We start from the raw sequence: 12,746 nt of genomic DNA, 5'->3' as shown, positions 1-12,746 counted from the left end.
TGGAGGAAGAGGCGAGCGCCCCATCCCCTTTTTCCACAGGGCGGTAACCAGATGTCAATGGCCGCAGCTGTGACTACATAATTACCTGTTTGCATGAACGCGGACCGCAGTTTAGATTTAATAGGTCAGACGACAATGCAGCAAAACGCATTTAGCCCACGATTACCCCTTTTCAAACATTCTCTCGCTCGCAACTTCGACCCTGGGAACATTGCGGGCACAGACTCGGGTCAATAAGAAACATTGGCCGGCACAATGGGGCTGGCCTCAAACAGCGCTGTTGACAGACACCGGCACAAAGGCGGTGAATAGAGTCCCCCTCAGTTCTCACACAGAGCGAAGAATGAGTCAGTGTACTGCCGCTTTAGTGCTCTGTTTGTACAGTGTATACAGCTTTTGTCCCCCGTCACTGTTCGCCGCTCAATGGGGGCTAAAGAGCCGAGGAAGTGAAGGCGGAAGAATGGCTCCACGCTCGCCCTGGCAGCCAGCGGCGGATCCCCCTGCGCTTGACGGCTCCGGCGGGAAGCCTGGAGCCACCGGTCACGTGGCTCCACCGGCCCACCACGCTCCTCGCTTCGGCCTCGCGCCATGATGATGATGATGCAGCTATGGAGACAGTGTGGTAGTTTCAAGGAACATGTTATATCTCCTCCAAAAACACAATAACCTGCCCTGCCTTGCCTCACACCATGACCCAACTAACTCATGGCTGCAACTTCATCCAAGGAATAAAACTCAGCACGGGATGTGGAATTACAGCTACACCCCTTCAAAGGGCATGTCAAAGACAGTAACAATACAGTCATCGTTTTCATCAAATCACAGGTTTGGGTTGGAAAGGACCTTAATATCATCCAGTTCCAACCCCACTGCCATGGGCAGGGACATCTCCTGCTGGGCCAGGTTGCTCAAGAAAATCACCACTGCAAAGACTTTTAAAGGAACTGTAAGAGAGAAGTTCCTCTCTTAGTAGGATAAGAGAAGAGTAGCAAAAGACAATCACATTTGGATTGTGCAAATAAAGGGTGAAGGAAAAATTATCATATATATAATATTGCATACACTTGGATATTAGTTACTGATGAGCAGAGAAAAAAAACAACACTTCATATAGATTACTGCTATTCTCCAAATAATTATTTTGATCAACTTGCCCTCTATGGAAATCATACTTCTACAATTTACGTTACCATCCTTATCAGCATGTTTAAGAAACAAAAGTAGCCCCCTAGCACAACATCAAACCTCCTACCTTCATCTCCTTCCTATACTAGAGCATAGAACAAAATATGCATACTTTATTGTAAGGAGTGAAGTCTTTCCTTGCAAAAGGTATTTAGACTTTGGAATCATTAGCATGAAGCTAGTAAGGGAGTCAATAACTGCTCTTTAACTCAAGCAGACTGCAGTACAGGTAAAGTCATACACGACAAAAGAGGGAAAGAACTGTTAAACATGTTTTAAGACTGTGACTTAATTAAAAAATAAGCGGGAGGAGAGAAAAACATTGCATTTGAAATTAAACAAATCCCTGGATTTCCATGAATGGAACACAAAGAACATTGTTCATCTCATCACTAATAGCCAAGATAGTATTAGCATGCCTTCTACTGCTCTTTCAAGTTTTTTTTTAGCTCAAAATACTGGAATGTTATTACATCAACCAGCTACAGAAGCAGCCCCAAAATACTGAAAAATAAATGTGTCTAATGCCAGGAAAAAAATCTCACAAATTGCAAGTTTCATTATGTGTGAGCTAGTCATAAAGATGTGGGGAGACTGAAGCCATGCCTTTCACTCTTGGCAAAAGAGTTGTGAGTGACTAATCTGAAAGATATGTGAAGACCATCACCTTATTCTCCAATACTTTATTTTTAAACAGCACAAGAATTTTTACTGTTTACATCTCCAGATAGCCTTATTTAAATAAAGCAGGTCTGCCTGCTTTGAACATGAGCTATAAGATGTATGACTGCACGTGAGTATACTGGCACTGAGCATGTAAAGTAGGCAGACGTTCTTACAAACACCAAAGTATGCCTGCAAGCCTATCAAGGACCTGATCAATCACAATCCAGAACAGACAGGTTTTAGCTCACTTTAAAGGTGGAACATCCTCACCTTTCAACTACTATTACGGTTATTACCTGCCCTACCACAGGAATACTCATAGATCTAAAGGCTGATCACAAAGTCAGAAGAATTAACATCTGACACTTTTATTTTTTAATAATAAAAGGGAAATTCTCAGCAGAGAAACACTTTCCAAGTTTGCCCTGTGAAGAGAGAAAAGGGAAACAGAGAAATAAACTCTGCTCCACCGATTCTTTCAGCAGGGATTCCAAAGGGGGATGGATGAGGAGCCAACCAAGAGCTTATGTGTCAGGATTAAAGAGAGGGTAGGGACAGGGGACATTACAGTGCAAGTCTGCTACAGGCTGCCCAACCAGGAAGACAAGTGGATGAGGCCCTCCATAGACAGATAGGTGCAGCCTCAGGTCCACAAGCCCTAGTCCTCGTGGCGGACTTCAATCACCCCTTTATCTGTTGGAGGGACAACGTAGCAGGGAGGAAGCAATCCAAGAGTTGTGGTCAACAGCTCAATGTCCAAGTGGAGACCAGCGACGAGTGGCATTCCACAGGGGACCATATTGGGACCAGCGCTGTTTAACACCTTTGTCAGCGACACCGACAGTGGGAATGCGCACACCCTCAGCAAGTTTGCAGATGACACCAAGCTGCCCTCCAGGCAGTGGGGCTGGAACTAGATGATCTTTAAGGTCTCTTCCAACCCAAACCATTCTATGATAAATCACTGCAAAACTCCTTTTCAGTTTTCTTTTTATTTTTTTAAGCTTAAATCACTGCTTAGCAAGTTAAACCTATCCTGACCTACTCCAGCCATACATTATTCCTTTCCCCTGGCTTCCTGTAATTTAGTTTTAGCTAAATGGACTGCTCGCATGTACACAAGGCCAAAGCTTAGCATATTCTTAATACATCTTGCAGAAAACAGAGGAATATTTCACCAACCTCCACATTACAGCAATGTGTGATTCAAGTCACTGAAAGACCCAGAAAGGGATATTGTATGTGCTGCCACGCATCACCACTGCTCTGCATCCCCCCGCACCCAGGCTGGCAGCAGTGGCAGCGCTGCCTCCTGCCAAGCAGAGGATCACAGCTTGTTCACTGAGCTCTGTCTGGGGGAAGCAGAGCGTGTTTCAGTCTCGTCTCCAGCAGCCCTGTCAAGCCAGCTGCCAAGAACAGTCTTGAAAGGCTGCAGAGGGAGCAAAATCTAGTACTTAGGCGGTAAACTGGTCAGGCACCAGGGACCCAAAGCTGAGTGAGGGGGAGCAGGCACTACTCAATCTGAAAGATTAAAACACTTTCAGGTAACTTCAAATGTATAAAGCCACAGGAAAAGAAGTAACTGAATTCCCAAGTGGAAGGACAGATTAGCAACCAATTTATAATTACCACTCAGATTAAGATCTCTACCTGAACACTTGAACTTAATGAGTACAAACTGCAAATAAATTAAACTTGTGCGCTAGTTACATTTCTTTATGCTGTATGGAAAAACACCTGAAAAGTTTGACTGGGATTTCACATTGCAGAAGATTATAGTTTAAATACTTAAATTTTTGAAATTAACAGTCCATTTCCTCCAGAAGATTTCAAAAAGGGTTAAACATGGGCACTGTGCATTTCTATAAAGACATGCATTATATGGGTTTATATGAGCCGTGAAACTGGTTTAGAAGATCTCACTGTCTCTGGAAGAGCCTGCTAACTACTATGAAAATAAAGAACAAGAGGTTTCACAGAGGACAAGAAAGCAATCCTTCATCCCTTCTAATAAAATCATTAATCAAATAAAAATTGCTTAAGCCCTTTTCCTCTTCCCCTACTAATGGGAAGTCACCAAACACCAGTAAGTGATAGGCTTTTTTCATTGTATGCAATAGTTATTTCCCTGCCTTCAGAGTCGTATCTCAATTTCTTGGTTAAGTGGGTACGTGCTCATGCAGCGTGACCACATTATGTGAGCTTTTCCGTGTGATCAGAGCCTGCCAAGTCTCAAAGCAGACCATTTAAAATATAGCTTCAGTATTTTTCAGAACAATCCCTTCAGGGATTTGGAGGACCAGGGGGTGTTATTATTTCTCACCCAAACTGGGTGGCTGGATTTTGAGTTCTTTAGATAAAAAATAAATTATTGTAAAATGCTAAGACAGGAAAATAGAAAATTTGTCTCTCTTGACAGTTATCACAAGAGGAAAAGCAGAGCTTTGGCTTTGTTGAAAAAAAAAAAGTTCCATGATTGAATATCATCATACTTCGTATTTCAGTGTCCATAAATCATGGCTGTGCCCAGCAAGTTCACAAAGCAGCAGACATCTGCATCCCTGCTTGGCTGCTATCATGCCTAAAATGCTGACAGAGCCATGGAAGCAGTGACCACACACAGACTCCAAAATCTATTAAGGCAAGTTTTAACAACTACTGAATACTCTTGGAAGAGTAACACTTCCCCCCACCCCCACCCCCCCCGCCTTGCCTTTTTTGGGGTTTTTTTGTTTGTTTGGGTTTTTTTTGGGGGGGAGGGGGTTCTTGTTTGTTTGTTTTAAAATACCTAAGTCTTCACTTTCACTGCAGTTCTTCCAGCACAACAGCAATACCTGCCTAGGATCTCAAATTTAATCTTGAAAATTTGAAGAAAAATCAGGCAAGCAAATACAACAGCAGGGACTGCATCAGCTGCTCCTTACTCAGTACATTACTGCAATTACATACAACCCAAGTGTTGCTTTAGCTCTTCTATTGCCTCTGCTTGTTCCTCCAAAACATTTGATACAAAAATTATACTGAATTGCTATTCCCATCCTAGTTCCACACAAGTGCATGTGAAAAGTGAGGTGGCAAGAGCTGTGTTGGTTTTGTTAGCGTATTGGTGAACAGAAAAGGAAAATAATCTTAAATAATAGATACGCAATAAAATGGTATTTATTTTTGCCTCAACACCTTTTTTTTCTTTTTATTCAGATTTGCTGAGCTGCCCAATAATAGCAAAGCAGCTGGATCCCCTACACAGCTCAGAAACATTCTGCTTTAAAAGGCTTACCTTGCTTTGCAGGAATTTACCTGCTTTTTTCCAACCGTGCCCTGGTTGGATAACGGCATCTAAATAGGCTGACAAGGAGTTACAGAAAGCATCAGGGGAAGAACAGCATCTGTCAGGGGCTCGGTGTGTAGGAGTAACAATTCATTTTATCAATCTTTTGGGCCTATTCCAAGCAGCAGTCAACACCCACTCCTCCCTCCGATGAGCAATCTCTCCATACAGACAGCTGACTGCAAATACAAATGCATGACTAAATCATCAATGGCCACAGGCAGCTTTTAAGTATCTTCAAGGACAGACTCCACAACCCCCATGGACAAGCTGTGCCAGTGCTCGGTCACCCTCACAGTGAAAAAGTGTTTCCTGATGTTCAGAGGGAAACTCCTGTGTTTCAGTGTGTGCCCATTGCTGCTGGTCATGTCACTGGGCACCACTGAAAAGGGCCTGGCTCTGTCTTTTTGCACCCTCCCTTCAGATATTTCTACCCATTGATGAGATCCCTGAGCCTCTTCTTCCCCAGGCTGAGCAGTCCCAGCTCTCTCAGCCTTTCCTCCTTGGAAAGATGCTCCAGTCCATCATCTTAGGGGCCCTTCATTTAAGGGTCTCTTGAACTGGGGAGCCCAAAACTGGACCCAGTACTCCAGGTCTGAGTGGAGAGGATCACCTCCCTCCACCCACTGTCAATGCCCTGTCTAATATAGCCCAGGAATCCTTCACCACCTTTGTCAGAAGGGCACATTGCTGGCTCAAGTTCAACGTATATCCACAAGGGCCCCAGGGCCATTCCTGCCAGGCTGCTTTCCAGCCAGGTGGCCCCAGCATGTACTGGTGCCTGGGGCTGTTCCTCCCCAGAGGAGGGACTTTGCACTTCTCCTTGCTGAACTTCCTGAGGTTCCTGTCAGCCCATTTCTTTGGCCTGTTAAGGTCCCTCTGGGTGGTAGCAGAGTCACCCTGTGTAACAACTACTCTGAGTTTTGTACTCCATGAAACCTAGCTGAGGGTGTATTCTGCCCCAGGTGAGGTCATTAATGAAGATGTTAAACAGCACTGGACCCAGTACTGACCCCTGGGGTACACTGCTAGTTACTGGCCTCCAGCTTGAGTAATCTTAGTATATATCTATAGAGCAGATGGAGAAGAATTATCAGTGAAATAATTCCATACAACATCTCTAGCTTTGCTAACACTAACAAGTTTATCATATCCTTCTGGTATTTAGTGTCTTCAAATGTTGGCTGTTGCAGTTGTGTAACTCAACTGCCTTTTTAAAAAAGTTGGTTTAATTAAAAATTCTTATTCTGCCAAGTTAAAAAAAAAAAAAAAAAAGTGAACACAAAGACTGAAGAACCCAAAAAGAAATAAAACAAAAAATAAAACCAACTTTAATATCATGATCTGTGGGAGGCTTGACTCATGCTTTCTGAAGAGCTCAAGGTTGATATATTACCTGCAGTGTGTTTCCCTAGCTGTGTTAATTCCCTTCTCAGACTTGCTTACTGAAACTGCTCCAGAGGGATGAGTAATTACCACTCCACGGTTATATGATAGCATTAATTTTCCTGAGTAAGATCTATGTTATATGAAGACTTCTAATTCACATTTGGTCCAAACCATCATTAATTCAGTTTCTCAACCTAGAAACTAAACAGCTTCTGTCTTTGGGCAAGTCTACACCTCTCAGCGGATTGCCATGCAGTGCAGAGGCCATGGGCTAGTTTAGACCAAGCTGGCTCCCAAACTGAAATCAAAGGCCACATCAGCGCAGCACTGCAGCTCAACTCATTATGCTAAGAAGAGGGTTTAATGCACAGTTACACCCAACCTAATAAAGCAGTTATACTGCTTCGGTAACCTGGACTGTTTTTTCATCTAGCCCTTACTTGTGTTACAGAAACAGGTCAAACTGACCAGGCTTTAAGCCAGAAACATCTGCACCTTGCTCTGTGGGTTAGTGAAGTACAGGTCCCTGTACCCCTGAAAAGTACCACACACCTGTATAACTGACATGTCCCTACCTTATCCGCTGTCATCCAGAGCCATTGGTCAATGAAACATGTTGGGAAGAATGAGGATTTTCACTAAAATTCATAATCATCTGCATCTGGAACGGCTGAGATCCCTTGAGCCTTGAATAGCTATTGAGGTAATTTTGCTTTACTAGAAGTGAGAGAGCTCCTCCCTGCATGTAAATGGCAAGGCTTTCTCAAAGTGCGTGTGTGGGGAGCTAGAATTTCAAATATGCTGCATACAGAGATTCAAGTAATTTATTCTCATCAATTTCAAAACAAAATACTAGGCAGAAGAATTGAAATTGTTTCAAGCCATGACTTTATAATTCCGGTTTCTAAAGTTCTTGACAGCCAATGCCTGGATTAGGGGAAAAGAGAGAGTTAACTGACCTCATCCTTCTACAGACTCAAGCCTTCTAATGCAGTAATAAGTTTCTCAAGCACTTTTTTTTTCTTATCGTGTATGTGTGCACGTCCACATACGAGAAAAAGTGTGGCTTAAAGAGTATTTACAGACTTTGACATTGCCAAAAAAGCTCCAGGCCACCTATGGACTGCTTTGTTCTCCCAAGATGTTTTATACAGCATATTCCATCTCCCATTCATCATGATGTCCTGGGAAGAGAGAGCTGGCACAAAGGTTTCACTAGGAAATGCTACTAGTTTTGTGGGGTTTTTTCCTCCAAAGGCCATCAAATCCCATAACTCTCTGCTACTTTAAACTAACAACAGAAGTGAAAACAAAGATGAAAGAGTGATTACCAGGCTCGCATGCAGAGCTGTGGCTGTAATCCTAGGTCTATGCTGTATATTCTGTACCAAATGCTGCATGGGATGCCTCATTAAGATGGATTAATTGTACTTTTGATAACCGACACCTGTCCCATGGTATTATTACATTAACTAAACTCTAGCGTATCTATCTAGGATGAAGAATTTGCAGTATAGTCCAAGAAAAATGTTTACAGACTGGGCTCCAGGAACCCTGGAAGTACAGTCTTGTGTATTACAGAACCACACAAAGCCAACACCTCCATTTGTGGTTGAAAATAACCACTGAAGAGCGATATACAGTGGGTGGCAAAAGCAGTCACAATTGTAAAGAAACCATGCAAATAATAAGCTATGTCCATAGGGGATAAAAATGCTGTAATTTCCAAAATGTATGCTGCTATAAATAAGTTAGAGGTTATTTGCTGAAGTACAAAGATTAAGTTTGCAATCACACAGCTATTCTGCATGCCTGTTTTTAAAAAAAGGGAGCTGAAATTGTTCAAGAGCAGACAGAGTGGCACCACGTGCATTGTTTGGGCTCGGAGCAATGGCCAATTGCTTGGAAGCTTTGTAGAAAAGAGAGCTCATGCCACCTCCTTGAATTTAGCCCTCTTCAACATAAACAATAAAACTTCCTTTTTAAGTTGCAACGTTGGTATGTGGGAACAGGACAACATCATCAGTCCTGCTTAGCATTTCTCCCTGGAATTTGGGCAACGTTTGAGACCAAAGGCTGACCAGAGTGCCAAACCCCAAGTTTGCTGATGACTACGGCAGACCATCTTGCTCCTCAGAGAATTTCAACATGGCATTCTGGTAATTTTAATCACAGAAAGAGACTGTTTTCACAGTGTGGAGACCAGCTGTCTGGTTATGTTTTCCATAAAAGATACAAACTGGAAGAGATTCAGGAAAGTGTGTGTGTGCACACTTTCTTTTATACTTCAGCAAATTTGATCAGGTCATAATTGTTCAACATAAAAATAATATCGTCTAAGTTCATCTTTCAAAATGCAGAGGAATTTTGCCCTCCAATAAGTAGGTGCTTACCTGATAGGTAAGACAACTTGGAAGCTACTGAGGGTGAGGAAGGAGCAGGAAAGTATGAAGATTGCTTTGACTTCAGATAGCTGTCTATTTAGTATTACAAATGTATTAGTCAGCAACATGGCACTGATGGACATAAACCAGGTGAAGTTATAGGCAGAAAGGCAATCATTGCCATGTAAACTTACCAAACTCTCCCAGGGTGCTTGCTTATGACACTAATATTGGTGGGGTTTTGATAGGCAAGAAATTCTTTCCAAACAAACAAACAAATCAGGTGATGACAAAGGAAGAGAGCAAATCTTGTGTGAAAGGACAGGTAAGTGTTCATGTTTACTAAATGAGATTATGGTCATAGGTATTTTGCGTAAGTTATGTAATTTCTGCTTTACTTATGTACAAATGAGCAAAAATTTTTTACAAAACTTTCCAAAAGCATTATTAGAAGGAACATATCATGCATTGCTGCAATATGACCACCTCTAAAACATGGTGACTGCTTAAAAACACACACCAAAACCGCAAATTCTAACGGTTCAGTGGGATAACTTTGGTAAAAAGGTCAGAAATAATACGTAAGTTAAAAATGCTTACTAACATATAATAATGAATAGATAAAATATAAAACTGTAGTTAATTATAAATGTAACTACATTATATTTGTGTTTGAAATTCATACTAAAAATCGGTATTGGAAAAAAGAATACAGAAAACAAGCCTGGAAGGAGTACAAATGGTTAACAACGGAGCACGTGAACAAGGCAATGGCAGCAAAAGATGATGAAAGGAAGAAAGATAATGAATTCTCTAAGACTGGTTACATATTTTCTCCATCATCTTATGAGATTTTTTCTACAGTGTGGTTACCACTAGAAACACTTTTAAGAAAAAGACTGATCTGTTGGGAATGAAAACTACAACAGAAGGGAAGCAGCAAAGGAGGAAACCACCGACTTAATGCCAATGAGCAAACAGCAACAATGTGAACACATAAACAGAATGAGAAAATACTGCTAGTATTTTACACTTACCAAAAGCGGGAGTTCAAAAATTTTCCTCAGCAGACCTTGAGCCTTTTTCTAAGCAAAAATACATCACAAAAATCAAAAGCAATTTTGCACCCCAATCCAGCATGGTGTGCATTTTATCAGTACCTTCAACATGCATTATTAAAATAAAAAAAAAATTAAAAATAACCAAGTTTCTATAGGTTTTCAGTCTCTTTCATATGACCCTGTTTTTCTGCACCTGCACAAGTTTGAAAATTGTACTTGAAAAAGCATCATTTATTCTATCACTTGTACTGCTGCTTAGCAATTTCCTTCTTTCCCCCCCTCGAGAATTACACATTACAGATGGATGCTATTTTGCTGGCAAAAAACAGCAAAAAGGAAGTAGACCACTATAAAAACAAATATGTAAAACTAAAATCAGCATTACTGCAGCAAGAAATGTTTCCTTAATATATCACATTCATTACCTTCTCTTCTTTTTTTGGCAGTAATAGTTCCATCAACATTCAAAGTTTAACATGAAAGCTGTAGGATGCGCCAGGCTGCCAGAGCAGCACCACTTCAGCCAGCAGCAGTACAGGATAGGGAAGAAATACATACTCTAAGGAAAAACAGCATTAAGTCTCTCCACTGCCACCAGATCTATATCCTGCAGGTGGCCCATACTGCTACTCAGAGACTTTGCTCCCAGTTAGTCACAGACACCAGGTTAAGTGTGAATTTGATGCTTGTGACTCCTCTGGCAATGAAAGCGTGAAGGCCCCAGGGAATGTAGAGAGGTGCTGGGTTTCTCTACTGGGCCAGTCTCCTGCCAGTTGTCTGGTCCTTATTTCATAGAATCATAGAATGGTTTGGGTTAGAAGGGACCTTAGAGATCATCCAGTTCCAATCCCTCTCCCAAGGGCAGGGACACTTTCCATTAGATCAGGTTGCTCAAAGCCCCATCCAGCCTGGCCTTGGACACTTCCAGTGATGGATCATCCACAGCTTCTCTGGGCAACCTGTTCCAGTGTCGCACCACAATTTAACTTTAAAGGAAAGAGTTAGAAAGGTTATGTCTTTTACATCATCTCTTCAAACTTTTCCATAGTAGTCCTGCACTATTATATATACAAGTCAGGGAAATCAGGGTTCAGCAAGCAAAGGGTGAATTTACCACACACTGACATCCTTCCTCATGCAACTATCTTTGCTGCACAACGAGAGCAAAGTAGATTACTCGTTCCTTTGTGTGAAGTAGCTCATTCTGGTTGAAAGATGCACTAGTTATTCAAACAGCATATGCACATGGCATCAAAATGAGGTAGTTAACGTCAAACTCACCCTCCAGCTTAACGCGCAGTGACTTTGTTTAATACATAAACTGGAAGTAAACCAAATGGTGTCTTATTGAAATCCTACCCCCTGCAGAGCATCTCTCTCCATGCACCCTTTTTTTCCCCAGAAATTGATTTTTTTAATCTTACAAGACCTTTTAAGTAGTTTCACCTATCACTATTAACTTAAATTTAAGACTGTCTTAATAAATTGAATGTGCTAGTAAACAGCCAGCCTTATTCACATTACCTGGTCTAAGACGACACATTATTTTTAATTGGATTCCATTCTGCCCTTATCTATAAAATATTTTAAAAATAGAACAAAAAGAGAAGAATTTAGAATGTTTCCCAAATAAAACTTACCCTGGCAGCCATTCAAACAGCGTAAATATTTTGATACAATTTACAGAAACAGCATTAGGTAATGTTTTATGATGCTCATTAAGCTGTCATGTTCTAAATCACAACCAGCATCAAATGATTTCTGCCCTTCTCTACTATTTAAGTTTGGCAAATATGCACTGTATAAAAGGTGTCAAGTAAAATCGCCACAGGATATACTGGAAATCCCTGCACCAGCTGCATAGTCAAACATAAAGGAAGTGTCTTTCTGATCCTACAGCCTGATAATACTGGAGTTGCTGCAGGGTTACAGCAGTCTTTGAAAATAAAGCTTCATTACACTGGCATGGAGAGGTGCAGTTTAATCCTCTTTGGAAGCTGGTCCCGCAATCCTGTATTTTAGCAAATTGCTGAAAGCCATTGTGCTTTTGATGGGAATTGGTCATTAACAGTACAGGTGCAGACCACGCAACAGGCAATGTCAGCACAACCCCTTCCCTCATTTTCTGGTTCTTGGGAATTCCATCTGATAATGGCAGAAGCAGGTTGCAACAGCGCCTTTTTGCCATGGATTAAGTTGTTGCTCATTTGGAGATCTAAGACAGACACTTTCCTCTTTGAGAACTCATTTCCTCTGCACATTAAAAGGGGGAAAAAAAAAAAAAAAGGAAAAAATACACCACTTGCTTCCTACAACTGAAAGTTACTTCACCCTTACTCTCCTACAGACCCTTTCTCATTTGTATAAACTCTAGCTGCTTTACAGAATTGCTATATGTTGTTGGCATCAAACAACGTAAATCTAATACAGCATTTAAGTCAAAGTGTATGAAGAGATGTGTTTTTACTAATTACAATATATATTAAATAAGTACAGCATATGTTAAATAAGACCTTGAAATCATAAGGGTAATAAATACTCCTGTCACATTAAATAAATCCCAAATAACAAAATGTGGTTGATATCTATAAACAAATACATCCCTGCCTGACTCCAGTTTGTCTCTAAGCTGATGCATGCTTCCAATCTCAATACCATGAAATGTATTTGTTGCAATCCTATGAAATAGTTTTCCCAAAGAGGATAGGAAGAAGGTGGGTGAGGGTGCTAGCT

At 41.3% G+C, this 12,746-nt stretch overlaps 1 protein-coding gene across 1 annotated transcript in view; it reads right to left on the bottom strand.

The window, feature by feature from the left end:
- Positions 1–12,746, bottom strand: part of MRPS28 (mitochondrial ribosomal protein S28) — a 77,928-nt gene that overhangs the window by 44,608 nt on the left and 20,574 nt on the right. The gene's annotated exons all lie outside the window — the stretch shown is intronic.

This window comes from Strigops habroptila, chromosome 1, assembly GCF_004027225.2.
Source record: "Strigops habroptila isolate Jane chromosome 1, bStrHab1.2.pri, whole genome shotgun sequence".
Taxonomy (NCBI): Eukaryota; Metazoa; Chordata; class Aves; order Psittaciformes; family Psittacidae; genus Strigops; species Strigops habroptila.
Note: the sequence above shows the minus strand (reverse complement) of the source record. Positions and strands in the feature narration are given on the sequence as shown.